This window comes from Pongo abelii, chromosome 18 (assembly GCF_028885655.2).
Source record: "Pongo abelii isolate AG06213 chromosome 18, NHGRI_mPonAbe1-v2.0_pri, whole genome shotgun sequence".
Classification (NCBI taxonomy): domain Eukaryota; kingdom Metazoa; phylum Chordata; class Mammalia; order Primates; family Hominidae; genus Pongo; species Pongo abelii.
In genome coordinates this window covers 5,954,303-5,971,990 of record NC_072003.2, presented here as the reverse complement: position 1 = coordinate 5,971,990, position 17,688 = coordinate 5,954,303, and the positions used below count along the sequence as shown (strand labels likewise).

General features: G+C 45.3%; 1 pseudogene; it reads left to right on the top strand.

Moving 5' to 3' along the window:
- The first annotated feature begins 3,619 nt into the window (after positions 1 to 3,619).
- Positions 3,620 to 11,338, top strand: LOC134760450 (olfactory receptor 7E24-like; annotated as a pseudogene).
- Positions 11,339 to 17,688: the final 6,350 nt, after the last annotated feature.

The window sequence follows — 17,688 nt, the reverse complement described above, 5'->3', positions numbered from 1 at the left end:
AACATCACAGGTGGGGTGTACTGCCTCTGCGATATTGGGGGTAAAATTTTCCTCTCTTCCCCTGGACATCAGGAAGGGTATCAGAGGGGGAGGGTGTGCATTCCCTGCCATATTCAAGGTAACTTCATCCTCTCCCTCCCAGGGTATTCAGAACAATAGGACAGGAGGGGTGTACGCCAACTGCGATATTGAGAGTCGTATCATCCTCTTTCGCTCTGGATCTTAGGAACAATATCCCAGGGTTGTGTACACCCCCTGCGATATTGGGAGTACTATCATCCTCTCTCCCTGTGGATATTAGGAAGAGTATCACAGGGCTGTGTAAACCCCCTGCGGTACTGGGAGTAATATCATCCTCTCTCCCTCTGAATAGAGGAAGATTTTCACAGGGGTGTGTACACCCCCTGCGATATTGGGAGTAATGTCATCCTCCCCAAACCTGGATGTTAGCAACGAGATCACAGAGGGGGTGTACACACCCTGCGACATTGGAAGGAATATGATCGTCTCCCCACCTGGATACTGGGAAAGATATCACAGCGCGGGTATACGTTCCCTACGCTGTTGGCAGTAATCTCATTCTTTTCCTGTCTGGATATGAGGAAGCATATCACAGGGGTGCTGTACAATTACTTCGATATTGGGAGTAATATCATCCTCTATTTTCCTGGATATTGGGCACAAAAACACAAAAGGGTGTACAACCCCTGCGATCTTGGGAGTAATAGCATACTCTCCTTCCCTGGATGTTAGAAAACAGTATCATCAGGGCTCAACACCCCCCGCGATAATGGGAGTCATATTTACTCTTTCACAGGCCATTTGGAACAATACAACAGGGGGTGTTTACAAACAGGGGTGGTGTACACCCCTGTGATATTGGGAGTAACATCATTCTCCCCACCTCCGGATATTAAGAACAATATCCCGGCGGGAGGTGGTACACCCCCAGTGATATTGCGAATAATGTCATCCTCTCCTTCCCTGGATATTAGGAACAATATCACAGGGGGGTGTACACCTTCTGTGATACTGGAAGCAATATCATCCTCTCCCCCGCTGGATATTAGAAAAAAATATCACTCACGGTGTACACCCACTGTGATATTAGGAAGAATATTACAGGGTGTACACCCACTCTGACTTTAAGAGAAATAGCTCCCTCAAATGTCCCAAACAATATCACAGGGTATACAATGATATTTCCCTAGGATATTACAAATACTATCACAGGGTGTACACCCTCTGTGATAACAGAAGTAATAATACATCCCAAGGATACTACCAAGAATATCACAAGGCTGTACACCCACTATGATAACAGAAGTAATAATACATCCCAAGGATACTACCAAGAATATCACAAGGCTGTACACCCACTATGACATCGGGAGTGATATCTCCCTAGGATACTACGAACACCATCACAGAATGTACACACATGGTGCGCACGCACGGTGATATTAGGAGTACTATCAACGCAGGACATAGTCAATAAGACCACAGGGAGTACATACCTGATGTACACCCACAGCGATGTTATGAGAACTACCTCCCTAGGATAATACGAATAACATCACAGAGTGGACACACATGGTATACACCCACCGTGGCACTAGGACTAATAACTTTCTGAGATATTACCAGTGGCATCACACAACAGAAACACATGGTGTACACCAACTGTAACCTTAGGTGTAATTTCTCCCTACGATATTACGAGTAACATCTCAGTGCATACACACATGGTGAACACCCACTGTGACATTAAGGGTAATATCCCCCTAGGATATTACCAATAACATCACCGGGTGTCCACCCATGGTGTACATGCTCTGTGATGTTAGGGATAATAACTCCCTAGGATATTATGAATAATACCGCAGGGTGTACAGAAACTGTGATATTAGAGGTAATATCTCTCTAGGATATTATGAATAATATCACAGGGTGTACCCCCACTGTGATACTGGGAGCAATATCTCTCTAGGATACTACGAATCATATCAGAATGTACACCCACTGTGATAATAGGAGAAATATCTCTCTGTGATATTACGAATTAGATCACAGAGTGTACACACATGGTGTACATCCACTTTGATATTAGGAGTAATCTCTTCCTAGGACATTACAAATAACATCACAGAGTGTACACCCACTGTAATATTAGGAATCGTATCTCCCTAGGTGATTACAAGTAATATCACAGGGTGTACACCCACTGTGGTATTACGAGTAATATCTTCCTAGGGTATTATGAATAATTTCACAGTCTCTACACACATAATGTACACTCACTGTGATATTAGGAGTAACATCTACCTAGTAGATAACAAATAACATCGCAGGGTGTACCCCCACTTTGATATTAGCTGTAATATTCCTCTAAGTTGTTACAAATAAGATCACAGGGTGTAGAAACATGGTGTACACTCACTGTGATACCAGGAGTCGTATCTCTGTAATATATTATGAATAATATCACAGGTTGTACACCCACTGTATTATTAGGAGTCATATCTCTGTAGGACATTACAATTAATATCACACGGTGTACAGCCACCCTGATATTAGGAGCAATATCTTTCTAGGATATTACAGATAATATCACAGGGTGTACGCCCACTCTGCTGTCAGGAGCAATATCTCCCTAGGATATCAAAAATCCTATCACGGGGTGTCCAATCTCTGCCTTCCAGGTTCGAAGGGATTCTCCTGCTTCAGCCTCCCGAGTAGCTAGGGTTACGCGCCACCACACCCGGCTAATTTTTTTTTATTTTCACTGGAGACGGGGTTTCACCACGTGGGCCAGGCTGTTCTGGAAGTCCTGACCTCAGGTGATCCATCAGCCTCGGCCGCCCAAAGTGCTGGGATTACAGGTGTGAGGCATGGTGCTGGGCCAAGAGTTTTATATTCAATTCATTTGGAAACACAGCTCCCATATTTGAGTGTGCGTGTACTTTTATGAAGAAATGATGTCAGAAAACCTAAGGATGATAATAACTATGAAAAGTAACAGGCACGTGAAAAGGTCCTCCGATTGAGAACTATAAGCTTCGATTTCGGTTTTAGATAATGGGGTCCTAGCTCTTGTGTCGTCCTTTTACATATTCTACATCACAGGAACTTGCAGCACGGTGTCAGAATAAAATAGAGTGTATTTCACGGCTTCTTAATTTCTTTCAATTAGATGAGATCTTTTTCTTAAAGAGAGAAGGACATTTTCATTGCATTGTATTTTTTCTGAAAAGAGTAGGCCGTATTTTACTGAGATCACGGATTTGTTATATATGACGTTTTGGTCTTCTAATATTCTTCAGTGGATTTTCTCTAAAGTGGTATGTACAGAAAGACTTGTATAGCAAAAAAGTAAACCACGTAATAATTCTGAGATTTTTGGAATTGTCACAGCTGAGAAACATTGCTGGCGGTGTATGGTCCGCAAGTGTGAAAATGTTCCCTGTGAATTCCTTGCGTCCAGCATTAAGGGCTGGTTTTTCTCTTTTATTTTTCCAATCCTCTTTCCTTCTCAAGGTGTCCAAGACACACAGAGCCACGGAATCTTACAGGTGTCTGAGAATTCCTCCTCCTGGGACTCTCAGAGGATCCAGAACTGCAGTCGGTCCTCGCTTTGCTCTCCCTGTCCCTGTCCATGTATCTGGTCACGGTGCTGAGGAACCTACTCAGCATCCTGACTGTCAGCTCTGACTCCCCCCTCCACACCCCCATGTACTTCTTCCTCTCCAACCTGTGCTGGGCTGACATGGGTTTCACCTCGGCCACGGTTCCCAAGATGATTGTGCACATGTAGTCGCATAGCAGAGTCATCTCTCATGCGGGCTGCCTGACACAGATGTCTTTCTTGGTCCTTTTTGCATGTATAGAAGACATGCTTCTGCCTGTGATGGCCTATGACTGCTTTGTAGCCATCTGTCGCCCTCTGCACTACCCAGTCATCGTGAATCCTCACCTCTGTGTCTTCTTCGTTTTGGTGTCCTTTTTCCTTAGCCTGTTGGATTGCCAGCTGCCCAGTTGGATTGTGTTACAATTCACCATCATCAAGAATGTGGAAATCTCTCATTTTGTCTGTGACCCCTCTCAACTTCTCAAACTTGCCTGTTCTGACAGCGTCATCGATAGCATATTCATAGATTTCATAGTACTATGTTGGGTTTTCTTGCCATTTCAGGGATCGTTTTGTCTTACTATAAAATTGTCCCCTCCATTCTAAGGATTTCATCGTCAGATGGGAAGTAGGAAGCCTTCTCCACCTGCGGCTCTCACCTAGCAGTTGTTTCCTGATTTGACGGAACAGGCATTGGCATGTACCTGAATTCAGCTGTGTCACCACCCCCCAGGAATGGTGTGGTGGCATCAGTGATGTACGCTGTGCTCACCCCCATGCTGAACCTTTTCATCTACAGCCTGAGAAACGGGGACATACAAAGTGCCCTGTGGAGGCTGCGCAGCAGAACAGTCGAATCTCATGATCTGTTCCATCCTTTTTCTTGTGTGGGTGAGAAAGGGCAACCACATTCAATCTCTACATCTGCAAATCCTGCCCCTTAGTCACATTATTTTTGTGGCTTGATGGCTTTTATTCCTTTCCGCATTTCCTTTGTGAATATTGCTTTCTTCGTTGTGCCTTTAACTGGAATGGGTGAGTATTCTGGGATCCTTTGTTTAGCAGAAACCTCATGACAGAATCCTCTATGCCTAGGCGGCCCCTTTTAGTTTCTGAGCAATAATCCTGTCATCCAGGTGGAATCACAACCATCTTTTTATATACACGAAGTCTTCACTTCACTTTGGAATTCCCTGAAAACTGACTTTATGGAAACAATGTACAGGAGCTCCTCCAACATCGTTGGTTGTTCAAAGTTGTGTAGTTATACTGTTGATGAAAAATAAGTGGTTTCACTATACATAATTTTGCTTCGAGGTGAAGTTTCCAGGAGACTTTCAAAGATGTTAAGTGAGGACATACTGTACATCAAATTCATATCCTCTTCCACAGTTCATGTGGAATTTCTTTATAAACTGCTTCTAGAGAATCTACTTAGGCAGGTTACGTGTAGAGATCCAGTCGCCGTTCCTCAATCTTGGCTTTGAGTCAAATCACCTGGGGAGCTTACAAATGATGAGGCCTGGGTCTCAACACCTGAGATTCGGATTTCCTTGCACCTGTGTGAGTATGTGGACTTTTTTTTTTCTTATAAACACCAGAGATGTTTCCAAAGACGAAGTTTTTAGAGACGTCAAGCTCCAATGTGTAAGAACAAAAATTAATTGTAACATGATTTCTTCAAATATTATCTTCAAATGCATTGTCTATCAACACCATACAAATGTTTATTATGCTGTTTTTTCTTACCATTTCGTATTTTCTATTTCTTTCTTTTCCTTTTTTTTTTTTTTTGAGTAAGATTTTCACCTTTGTTGCCCAGGCTGGAGTTCAATGGCACGGTCTCGGCTCACTGCAACCTCTGCCTCCTGTATTCAAGCAATTCTCCTGCCTCAGTCTTCCAGGTAGCTGGGATTACAGGCATGCGCTGCCATGCCTGGCTAGTTTTATTTATTTATTTATTGTTTTACTGTTAGTAGAGACAGTGTTTCTCCATTTTGGCCAGGCTTGTCTTGAACTCCCGACCTCAGGTGATCCACCCGCTTCCGCCTCCCAAAGTGCTGGGATTACAGGCATGAGCGACCCCGCCCTGCCACCACTTAGAATTTACATTTCACATTTGTTGAAGTTATAGATTTATACACACATTGATTGCTGCTTTGTTATACACTTGCATATACATAAGAGGTGAAATAGAAAAGAATAAAATGGGCACAGTATCCCTGAAGTTTCACATTCCAAGACATTTTAAAAATACTTGCTCTCTTGAAATTTATTTCAATTAAGAAACTGTGGTATACACACCCAATGAAGTATTATTCAGCCTAAAAAGGAAGAAAATCCTCTCCGCTGCGGACGAAATGTGTGAGATTGCAGGTCTGTATATTAAATGAATTAAGCCAGGCACAGAATGACAATTATTTCGTGTCCTCACTTCTATGTAGGAAGAAAAAAGGAAACCTTGGCCAGGTGTGGTGTCTCAGGCCTGTAATCCCAGCGCTGTGGGAGGCCGAGTCGCACGGATCACATGAGTCCAGGAGTTCGAGACCCGTCTAGCCAACATGGTGAAACCCCGTCTGTACGGAAAACACAAACAATTAGCCGGGCGTGGTGATGGGTGCCTGTAGTCTCAGCTACTCGGAGAGCTGAGGCCCAGGAAGCGCTTGAACTCGAGAGGTGGAGGTTGCAGGGAGCCTGGACTGTGCCTGTGTACTCCAACCTGGGCAACAGAAAGAGACTCCATCCCACACACACCTACACACAAAAGGAATCTCAGGAAGGTGGAGAGTATAAAGGGGGTTAGCAGACGCTAGGAAGAAAAGGAGTGGGATGGGGAATGAAGACAAGTGGACAACTGGGTCCCAAAATACAGGAAGATAGAATAAGTGAGTTCTAGTGATTGTTAGTACGGTATGAACATTTTAATTCACGAGAATTGCTTGCATATTTTCAGATGCTTTGGTAAGAAGCTTCCTTTCTCATTATGCTGGTTTTTAAGCTCTTCCCTTTCTACACTTGAAATCATGCTGGTTTTTTGTTTTTCGTTTTTTCTTTTGTGATGGAATTTCGCTCTTGTGGCCCAGGCTGGAGTATCATGGTGCAATCTTCGCTCACCGCAACCTCTGCCTCCTGGGTTCAAGCGATTCTCCTGCCTCCACCTCCCAAGAGGCTGGGATTACAGGCATGAGCCAGCACGCCCAGCTAATGTTGTATTTCTAGTAGACACGGGGGTTTCTCCCTGTCGGTCAGGCTGGCCTTCAACTCCTGACCTCAGGTGATCCGCCCGCCTCGGCCTCCCAAAGTGCTGGGATTACAGACGTGAGCGACCGCGCCCGGCCCATGCTGTATCCTTATGTGTTGTCGGTGGTTGTTTGTTTGTTTTTGAGCCCAGAAATAACTTCTCACCTATATGTTCAAATGATTTTTAACATGAGTGCTAAGAAAACTCATCGGTGGAAAAGCAGCCTTTTCAAGAAATGGAGTCGGAGAAACTTGATTTCCACATGCGGAAGAATGAAGGTGGACCCCATGTCACACCAGGTGCAAAAATTAACACAAACTGGATCAAAGACCTAACCCCAAGGGCTAAAAGTATCATATGCCTAAAAGAAAACATTGGCCACACTTTCATGACATCAGATTGGACAATGCTCTCTGGGATATGACACCAAAAGCATAGGCAACAAAAGAAAATTAGATTCCTTGGATTACATCTAAATGACAGACACTTTTGTGCAGCGAAAAATACTGTGAACTGAGTGAAAAGATAACCCGTGGATTAGGAAAAATATTTGCAAATCATATATCTGAAAAGAGGCTGATATAGATAACATATAAAGAACAGCTAGAACTAAACAACAAGAAACCCAAAGCATTCCATCAACAATGGTCAGAAGACTCGAGTAGACGTGTTCCTAAAGAAGATATAGCAATGGCCAATAAGCATCTAAAATGATGTTCAAAATCACTAATCATAGGGAAGCGCAAGTCAAACAAAGAATGAGATACCACACATTAGGATGGATATGATAAACAAACAAGCATTGGTCAGACTAGAAGGAAATAGGAATGCTCGAATACGATCAGAGGGAATGTAAAACCGTGAAGGAACGGAGAAAATAGTATGGCGTGCACTGGTAAAATTAGAAACAGAATGATCAGATGTTCCCGCAGTTGCATTTGTGGGTACCTACCAAAAAGAATTAGAAGCCAGGAGTGGAAGACAGATTTGTACACACATATTCATAGCAGCATTATTCGCAACAGCCAAAATGTGGAAGCAACCCAAGGGTTCGTGGACAGATGAATGAGAAAGCACACTGCAGTTCCTTCATATAATGGAAGACTATCCAGCCTTAAAAAGGCAGGCACTTTTAGCCGGTGCGGCAGCTCACGCCTGTAATCGCAGCATCTTGGAAGAACGAGGTGGGCGGATCACCTGAGGTCAGGAATTCAAGACAAGCCTGGCCATCTTGGTGAAACCCTGTCTGTAGTGAAAATGCAAAAAATGAGACGAGCGTGGTGGCGTGTGCCTATAGTCCCAGCTACTCGGGAGGCTGAGGCTCAAGAATCGCTGGAACCTGGGAGGCGGAGGTTGCAGTGAGCCCAGATTGTGCCGCTGCTCTCCAGCCTGGGCGACAGAGTGAGACTCCATGGAAATGCAAAACAAAACAAAGTCAAACAAACAAACAAAAAAAAGGACAGGCACTTCTGACGCAGACCGCAACATGGATGAACCTTGAAGACATTATCATCAGTGAAATAAATAAATCCCAAAAGGTTAAACACGCCCAGGCTCAGTGGCTCGCACCTGTAACCCCAGCCCTTTGGGAGGCTGAGCCAGGTGGATGACTTAAGGTCAGGAGTTCGAGACCAGCCTGGCCCATATGGTGAAGGCTCGTCTTTATTAAAAATACAAAAATTAGCTGGGCGTGGTGGCGTACGCCTGTAATCCTAGCTACTCGTGAGACTGAAACACAAGAATCGCTTGAACCCACGATGTGGAGGTTGCAGCGAGCCGAGATCACACCACTGCACTCCAGCCTGGACGACAGAGAAAGACTCTGTCTCCAAACCAAACTAATTAAACACGGTATGATTCCACTTATCTATCAAATGTGTAGAGTAGTTAAACTCATAGAGTTGCAAACTAGAAAGGTGGCCCCCATGGGTGGGCGACAGAGAGGAGTGGAGAGTTTGGTGAATGGGTGCAATTTCCATTTTGAAAGATAAAACTGTTCCGGAGACGATGGCAGTGACGGTTGCTAAACAATGTGAAAGTACTTAATGTCATTAAACTGTAAACTGAAAAAGAATGGAAATTGTAAATGTTTATACGGCCATTCTATATAATCTAATATATATTTATAATTTTCAATACTTATATGTGGTATATTTTCCCATAATAAAAGATGAAAATTATAGCTGTTGGATCTTTACAAAGAAAAGAAAGAAGTGTAGAATACACACCAGCTTTCTCCTGATTAGAGGAAGAGCCCCAAAGCCTCTATGGACACTCACTTCTCTCCTCTCCTTCTTGAATTATTATGAGGAAATCCTCAGAGGCTGGGGAACTTGGGCGACTCTGGCTAATGAGGAGCTCTGTGCCTTGAACTCCCCAGACCACAGAATAGTAAATAGTCTGTGCCTCCAGCCCTGCAGTGTGAGGGTCCAGTCCTGTGGGTCCCACACCTGTCACCTGTATCAGGAGGCTCATGTCTCACCCTGTCTTCTTGCCAGCCTCGAGGACGGAGTCTGAGCCTCCATCGGGCACCATGCAGGGAGTACAGTGGACCTGTCCTCCGTGGTCATGGCCCAGTAGAGGGGAAGGGCAGTTCAGTGAGTGTAGGCAAAAGAAAGAGAGATCAGACTGTTACTGTGTCTATGTAGAAAGGAAAGACATAAGAGACTCCATTTTGAAAAAGACCCGTACTTTCAACAATTGCTTTGCTGAGATGTTGTTAATGTGTAGCTTTGCCCCAGCCACTTTGACCCGACCTGAAGCTCACAAAAACATGTGTTGTATGAAATCAAGGTTTAAGGGATCTAGGGCTGTGCAGGACGTGCCTTGTTAACAAAATGTTTACAAGGAGTATACTTGGTAAAAGTCATCGCCATTCTCTACTCTCCATAAACCAGGGGCACAATACACTGTGGAAAGCCGCAGGGACCTCTGCCTTTGAAAGCGGCATATTGTCCAAGGTTTCTCCCCATGTGATAGTCTGAAATGTGGCCTCGTGGGATGAGAAAGACCTGACCGTCCCCGAGCCCTACACCCGTAAAGGGTCTGTGCTGAGGTGGATTAGTCAAAGAGGAAAGCCTCTTGCCATTGAGAGAGAGGAAGGCCACTGTCTCCTGCCTACCCCTGGGAACTGAATGTCTCGGTATAAAGCCTGATTGTACACTTGTTCAATTCTGAGATGTGGGAAAATCCGCCTTATGGTGGGAGGCGAGACATGTTTGCAGCAATGCTGCCTTGTTATTCTTTACTCCACTGAGATGTTTGGGTGGAGAGAAACATAAATCTGGCTTACGTGCATCTCCAGTCACAGTAGCTTCCCTGGAACTTCCTTATGACATAGATTCTATTGCTCACATGTTCGTTGCTGACCTTCTCCTTCTTATCACTCTGCCCTCCTACTACATTCCTTTTTGCTAAAATAATAAAAATAATAATCAATAAAAACTGAGGGAACTCACAGGCTGGTGCCGGTGCAGGTCCTTGGTATGCTGAGCACCGGTCTCCTGGGCCCACTGTTGTTTCTCTATACTTTGTCTCTGTGTCTTATTTCTTTTCTCAGTCTCTCATCCCATCTGACTAGAAATACCCACAGGTGTGGAGGGGAAGGCGACTCCTTCAAGCGAGTGCTGGGATTATCGGGAGCCTTGTTTTCCTTCCTCCTCCTCAGGACAAACGGGAGAGTGCGGTGGGCAGATGTGAGGAGACCAATGTGCAAACTGTCCGCTCAGCAGACTGTGGAGTTTCTGTTCTTGGTTGTGCTGGGGGTCTCAGAAATCTTATTCAAAGTTTTGCTTTCCTCCCCCATTGGTTGTCCTTTTCATAGACATCTCACCCATGATAGCAGGGAATCAGCCCCTCTAAACTATTCCCTAAGAACGACAAAAAGTTTATGAAGGTGATGATGAAGATAAAGAGGATGACGACAGACACCATGGCATCATGAACCCTTACTGAGGCTTCCTAAAGGCCATGCTCTGAGCTCTCTGCTCTATGCAGCTTCTTTCATTTCATCTGTGTAGTCTCCACGTTATTAGTGCATATTTCATGGTGATTTTACAGACTATAAAAGGAGCAACGCATTTTCATATAGCTTGTACCAGATCACGAAGTCAAAAAGGGTGAAGTCCAATTTGAACCGGGCAGTCTAAGTCCAGACACATGGCATTTGGCCAGTCCTCTCCCTCAATCCAACCTGCCCTCTCAAATCCTTGTCACTCAGGCCGATGCCCCTGCTCACTGTGCCCTTCTCTTTGGGGGTTCCTTTTAGACCACAGCTAGACCAGTGGGTGAAACAATCACTGTGTCAAGTATAGAAAAGACAGCTGAGATCACATCAAGGATTCCAGAAAGAATGGGCACAGGATCATTCGGGACGCATCTCTCCTTTCCCCCTGTTCCTGGCTTTCCTTACAGCTCTCGACTTCCTCAAAGGAGTCATCAATTCGGGGTTTGGCTTCCATTCCTATTGAGGAAGCATGAAAGTGTTTCAAAAATGCTCCTCCGACGTGCCTGTGGTTAAAACCTCTGAGCTCTTCTGAAAACTTTTGGAAGCTGGACGCGGTGGCTCACACCTGTAATCCCAGCCCTTTGGGAGGCTGAGGCAGGCGAATCACAAGTTCAGGATTTCGAGACCAGCCTGGCCAACATGGTGAAACTCTGTCTCTACTAAAAATACAAAAAAAAAGAAAAAATAACCAGGCATGGTGTCTTATGCCTGTAATCCCAGCTACTGCGGAGGCTGAGGCAGGAGACTCCTTTGAAGCCGGGAGACAGAGGTTGCAGTGAGCCGAGACCACTCCACTGCACTCCAGCCTGGGCGACAGAGCAAGACTCTGTGCCAAAAAAATAAATAAATAAAAATTACAAAAAAAAGTGCTTGGATGGGCTTGGCAAACTTTAACCATTAGCTCACGTACCACTTTGGAAGGGCATACCTTCAGTCACTTCACCCTTTAATCCCTTTGCTCAAGACTAAAGTTCTGAGAGGAAACCTAATCGGCTGAGTTGTGTCCATGTGCGCAGTGCAGGAAAGGATGCAGCGGGAGGCGGCTCCAGGGATGTCTTTGGCTTGCATCATGAGGGAGCAGGCGCCTGGATTATCCACCCTAACAAATCTGGACAAAGGAAAACGAGGTTCTCTGCGGAAGGAGACATAGAGCCCAAGGATCTAACCAAGAGACAAATAGTCATCCTGTCTTGTCATTTTCTGTTACACATGTGTGTACCTTATCTTACGCTTACCACTTTGCTTCCTTTCTCTCCTTTAATTGCACCCTGCTGCCAAAAGTTTAAATAAAATGAAAGTATTGAGATAGCTCAGTAACTGACTTTTGGTCAGGTGCCTTTTCATATAGTGAACAGCTGCCCAAACAATTGTCTCTGTCACTGTGCAAATTTGCAAGCGTTTGCATGATCACTCCCAATCCCCCAACACAGGGCTGTGTTACAGCACAACTTAGTTCATTGTTTTGCTCTCAGCAACAGGGAGGTTCTCATCCATTACAGGTTGCAGTAGAAACAGGGGTACAATAAGCAACCACCTCTTTCCTCAATGATGTGATGAAAGCAGAAGCCAAGTAGCTCCATGTATCCACCTTAAAAATATAAAAATTTAGGCCCGTGGGCTGCAGTTGGAGCTATGGCTGTGGCAGCTGCCGCTGGGCCTAGCCCGGGGTGTGGACCTGGGGACCCCCAGAAGGGCCCGAGGGGGAGGTTCACGGAGCGTCGGCGGAAGGCCCACAGGATGCTAAAGGTTTATTACGGCCTCTCGGAAGGGGAGGCGGTGGGACTCCCCGCCGGGTCCGACCCCCTGGACCCCACTGATCTGAACGGGGCGCACTTGGACCCGGAAGTTTACCTAGACAAGCTGCATAGAGAGTGCCCTCTGGCCCAGCTGATGGACAGTGAGATGGACATGGTGCGGCAGATCCTGGCTCTAGACAGCGACACGCAGACCCCGGTCTATGACAACTACCACCAGTTCATCCCAGCCACAGAAATTGACAAACAGCATAAAACTGTATGAGGAATTTCAGGAGACCCAGAATTTCCCAAATAACCTTATAAAAGAAGAACAAAGTTGGAAGACTCACAAAAATATTTATATACATATATATATATATAAAGTTTTGTTTTCGTTCTGTTGAGAATATTTAGTAATTTCTATTGTGATTTTTCCTTTAACTCATGAAAGGATATTTTTAATTTTCCACATGTATGCTTATGGTTAGCTATCTTCTTGCTGTTGACTTCTAATTTTATTGCATTATGGTCAGGAAAACGTGGTCTGGGTAATGTCAATAGTATAGTGGATTTTTCTGAAACTTATTTATGGCCTAATATGTGGCCAGTTCTTTTGGGTTTTTTGTTTGTTTGTTTGTTTGTTTTTTGGCAAATGTGCCACATGTGGTTAAAAGGAATATGGATTATTTGTTTTTTCAGGAGAGTTTTTATTTTTAAATAGATAAGGTTCTCAGTGTAATTGAAATCTAGCTTCAATTAACAACATGCTAGATCTCTCAAACCTTAGGATATTAGTCAGTGTAACACCAGACAATGCTGCTGAGACAAATAAACCCTGAACTCTTAGTGTGTTGGCACCCATAGCATAGTCTGGTGCAGGGCAGGGGATTCTCCTTGGGGGCCCTTGTCCAACAGTGATTTAGAGATTCTGGAGGTTTCCGTCTTTTCATTCTGCTATCTCAGAGTTTTTCTCTTGTTGCTATATGGATAGGAAGAGAGGGAACATAGCTCACACTTACCTTTGATAACCTTGGCCCAGAAGTGATTTCTTACATTCCTATTTGTGGAAATGCAGTCACATAGTTCCAAACTAACTGCAAGGGAGGCTGGGAAATGTAGTCTTTCTGCCTGTCCAGGAAGCAGAATGGTGTGAACACAGCATTGTCTTTGGCACACTATGCATGTGCTAAAGAGTTCTTACTCTTATAGGAGGTTTGTCTGTCCTGTGTAACTTTCTCAGTTTTTGCTTAGATAGTTTCAGGCAATGTTGTTTGGTGCATTCAGCTTGATGATTATTATGTCCTCTTAGCAAAGTAGTCAAGATTCCCATCAGTTTGAACGAAAGTGTTTTACAGATAGGTCAGGAAATGTTAATACTTTAAAAGGCCCTGCTATTCCTCCACTCTACAGATAAGAACAACAGAGTCCTAGAGAGAGGAGGTCATAGGTCTCATTCATGAGTGGCAGAATTGAAACCAACATGGCAGTAACTTTGCCTTTCCCCCATCATGTTATTCTCCCTCTATTTTCACTCTGCTGATTTCTTCACTTGCTCCATACAGACCTCCCAGTGCCAAGTATATAAGTGTGTCCGGAATTGGCGGGTTCTTGGTCTCGCTGACTTCAAGAACGAAGCCACAGACCCTCATGGTGAGTGTTACAGTTCTTAAAGGTGGCGTGTCTGGAGTTTGTTCCTTCTGATGTTCGAATGTGTTTGAAGTTTCTTCCTTCTGGTGGGGTTTGTGGTCTCGCTGGCTCAGGAGTGAAGCTAAGGACCTTCGCGGTGAGTGTTACAGCTCTTAAGGTGGCACGTCTGGAGTTGTTCATTCCTCCCGGTGGGTACGTGGTCTCGCTGGCTTCAGGAGTGAAGCTGCAGACCTTCCCCGTGAGTGTTACAGCTCATAAAGGCAGTGTGGACCCAAAGAGTGAGCAGCAGCAAGATTTATTGCAACGAGGGAAAGAACAAAGTTTCCACAGTGTGGAAGGGGACCCCTACGGGTTGCCACTGCTGGCTCGGGCAGCCTGCTTTTATTCTCTTACCTGGCCCCACCCACATTCTGCTGATTGGTCCATTTTACAGAGAGCCGAGTGGTCTGTTTTGACAGGGCGCTGACTGGTGCGTTTACAATCCCTGAGCTAGACACAAAGGTTCTCCACGTTCCCACTAGATTAGCTAGATACAGAGTGTCCACACAAAGGTTCTCCAAGTTCCCATCAGAGTAGCCAGATACAGAGTGTCGATTGGTGCATTCACAAACCCTGAGCTAGACACAGGGTGCTGATTGGTGTATTCACAAACCTTGAGCTAGATACAGAGTTCCAACTGGTGTATTTACAATCCCTTAGCTAGACATAAAGGATCTCCAAGTCCCCACCAGAGTAGCTAGATACGAATGTCGATTGGTGCATTCACAAACCCTGAGCTAGACACAGGGTGCTGATTGGTGTGTTCACAAACCTTGAGCTAGATACAGAGTGCCAACTGCTGTATTTACAATCCCTCAGCTAGACACAAAGGTTCTACAAGTCCCCACTAGACTCAGGAGCCCCGCTGGCTTCACCCAGTGGATCACACACAGGGGCCGCAGGTGGAGCTGCCTGCCAGTCCCGCGCCGTGCGCCCGCACTCCTCAGCCCTTGGGTGGTCAATGGGACTGGGAGCCTTGGAGCAGGGGGCGGCGCTTGTCCGGGAGGCTCTGGCCGCACAGGAGCCCGCGGAGCGGAGAGGCTCAGGAATGGCGGGCTGCAGTTCCCGAGCCCTGCCCCGCGGGGAGGCAGCTAAGGCCCGGCGGGAAGTCGATCACAGCAGCTGCTGGCCCAGGTGCTAAGCCCCTCTCTCCCCGGGGCCGACAGGGCCGGCCCGCAGGTCCTAGTGCGGGGCCGCCAAGCCCACGCCCAACTGGAACTCCAGCCGGCTGGCAAGCGCCGCGCGCAGCCCCGGTTCCGGCTCGCGCCTCTCCCTCCACACCTCCCGGCAAGCTGGGGGAGCCAGCTCCAACATTGGCCAGCCCAGAAAGGGGCTCCCACGGTGCAGCCGCGGGCTGAAGAGTTCCTCAAGTGCCGCCAAAGTGGGAGCCCAGGCAGAGGAGGCGCCAAGAGAGAGCGAGGGCTGTGAGGGCTGCCAGCAGGCTGTCACCACTCATAAGGAGTGATTAATCTGAGCTTCTCCAGAAAGTCCATTCCTGGTAGGCACTGGGAATAAGAAATCTCAGAGTATAAAATAACATCAAGTGGTAGCGCTTTGTGAATGGCTCCCAAATTAGTTCCTTTACCTTTTTTTTTTTCTTTCATGAAGCGCAGTTGCACAAAACACGCTTAGCCTGAGATGAAGCACATATTAGAGAAAGGTTCTCTCTATAGCATTATCTATTACTCTAATGAGCATGAAAAAGAGGAGATGGGACATGCTCTCTTTAGCTATTATTACCTCCACTATAGAGTTGACATACACAAGCTCATTATTGCATTATGTTTTATTCAACAAAATAACTTTAATGTTGTAGCTTAAATTGAATTCACTAAAACATCTTTATCTCCAGCATAATGTGCCTCAAGTGTCTTCTTGGTGCCTGAATTTTCTCCAGAATTATAGTGCTGAAGCTATGGAAATGGTGAAATTATATGCAATCTGCAAAACAATGTGGCTATAACATGGTAATTGGCCTTCCACATAATTAAAGGAACATTTCCTCATCAGAGCTGTTCCATCAGAGACCCTAAGGCCATCGTTGCACAAATCACCCACTTAGGAAAACCTTTATTCCCAGTAGCCTACAAAAATCTGGTTATGCAAACAGATTTGCTTATTTAGTAACATTAATGGCTCCTCATAGTTAAAAAGTCTTCAAGGTGATTGACCTGTAATCTGTTTCCTCTGTGACCAAGTGTCATTTTTATTTTGACAGTTGGGAGCCTTTTGACTCTTTCACAGCTGGCATGAAGGCACAGGAAAGGAAATCTCAAAAACCAACAACCTGTGTATTCCCAGCCTATTAATCAGTAGAAAATCACTTCAACTGGATTAGGTTCCTGTACCTGGCAGAAAGGCTCTTATGGACATTGGAATTGGATTTTTATACTTGATATGACACCTCCTTGAGTCAGATCAGATTCGTGTTTGATAGACTCTTGCTGAAAAATTGCTCCAGGGTCTGTGCAGTAGCTAAAGCCTTTTTGATGTTGTTGTTTTAAAAGCAGCATTAGATGTTTTCATTAAGACCTTCCCAGCAGTTATTTTATTGTGAATATGGTCTTTAGCTCTGGTCCTGAATAACTCACACTGAGGAAACCTCTAACAAGTGTTTTATTGGAAGATGTCCGATGGATGGTTGGTTTTAATAACAAATCTCTTCCCTTTTTCTGTCCCCTGTGTTCTATTCTCCTTTCTCTACACATTATTCAGGGAGGATTCACCTATTCGCACAGTCCTTTCCTCTTTATTTCCATTCCAGAGCTCTCTGTGTAACTCCATTCTGATGAATCCGACTGCCCAGTTGTTATCTCCACTTGGCTGTGTGTCTTGCATTGACCTCATCTTACCTTTCCTCTCCTGATTTCCTCTTCTGCCTGGGCTCACCACCATCCACCAAGCTTCCAAAACACCTGGGCCTCATCCTGCATTCCTCCCTCTTTCTCAGTCAAGTTAGTCTACCTTCTCCTCTCCATCTTCACTGCCACAGCCTTGGTCCAGCCAACAATCTTGTCTCACTGGGTGTATTTCAGCCTCCTACCTGGTCTACTCAGCTCCCACTCTCCTCCAGCCAGACTGCCCTTTTTAAAGCACAAAGTGGATCATTACTCCCCTGCCTACAAACATCTACTGTCTCGCTTTGTCTACAGGACAAACATGACAAACAGCCTTTATGATTTGGCTCCAACTTACCTCTACATTAGTCACTTTTTACAATTATATGAACATCTCTCAGCTCCGCACCCTCTCACTTCTCAATTTTTGCACATGCTCTTCCCTCTGCTGGGAATGATCTTCCATACCTCTCCTATCGACCTGGCTAAGTCCTACCATTTTCTAGTCTTCAACTTAGGAGTCCTGTGATGGAGAAGTATTTCTGACCACCTGA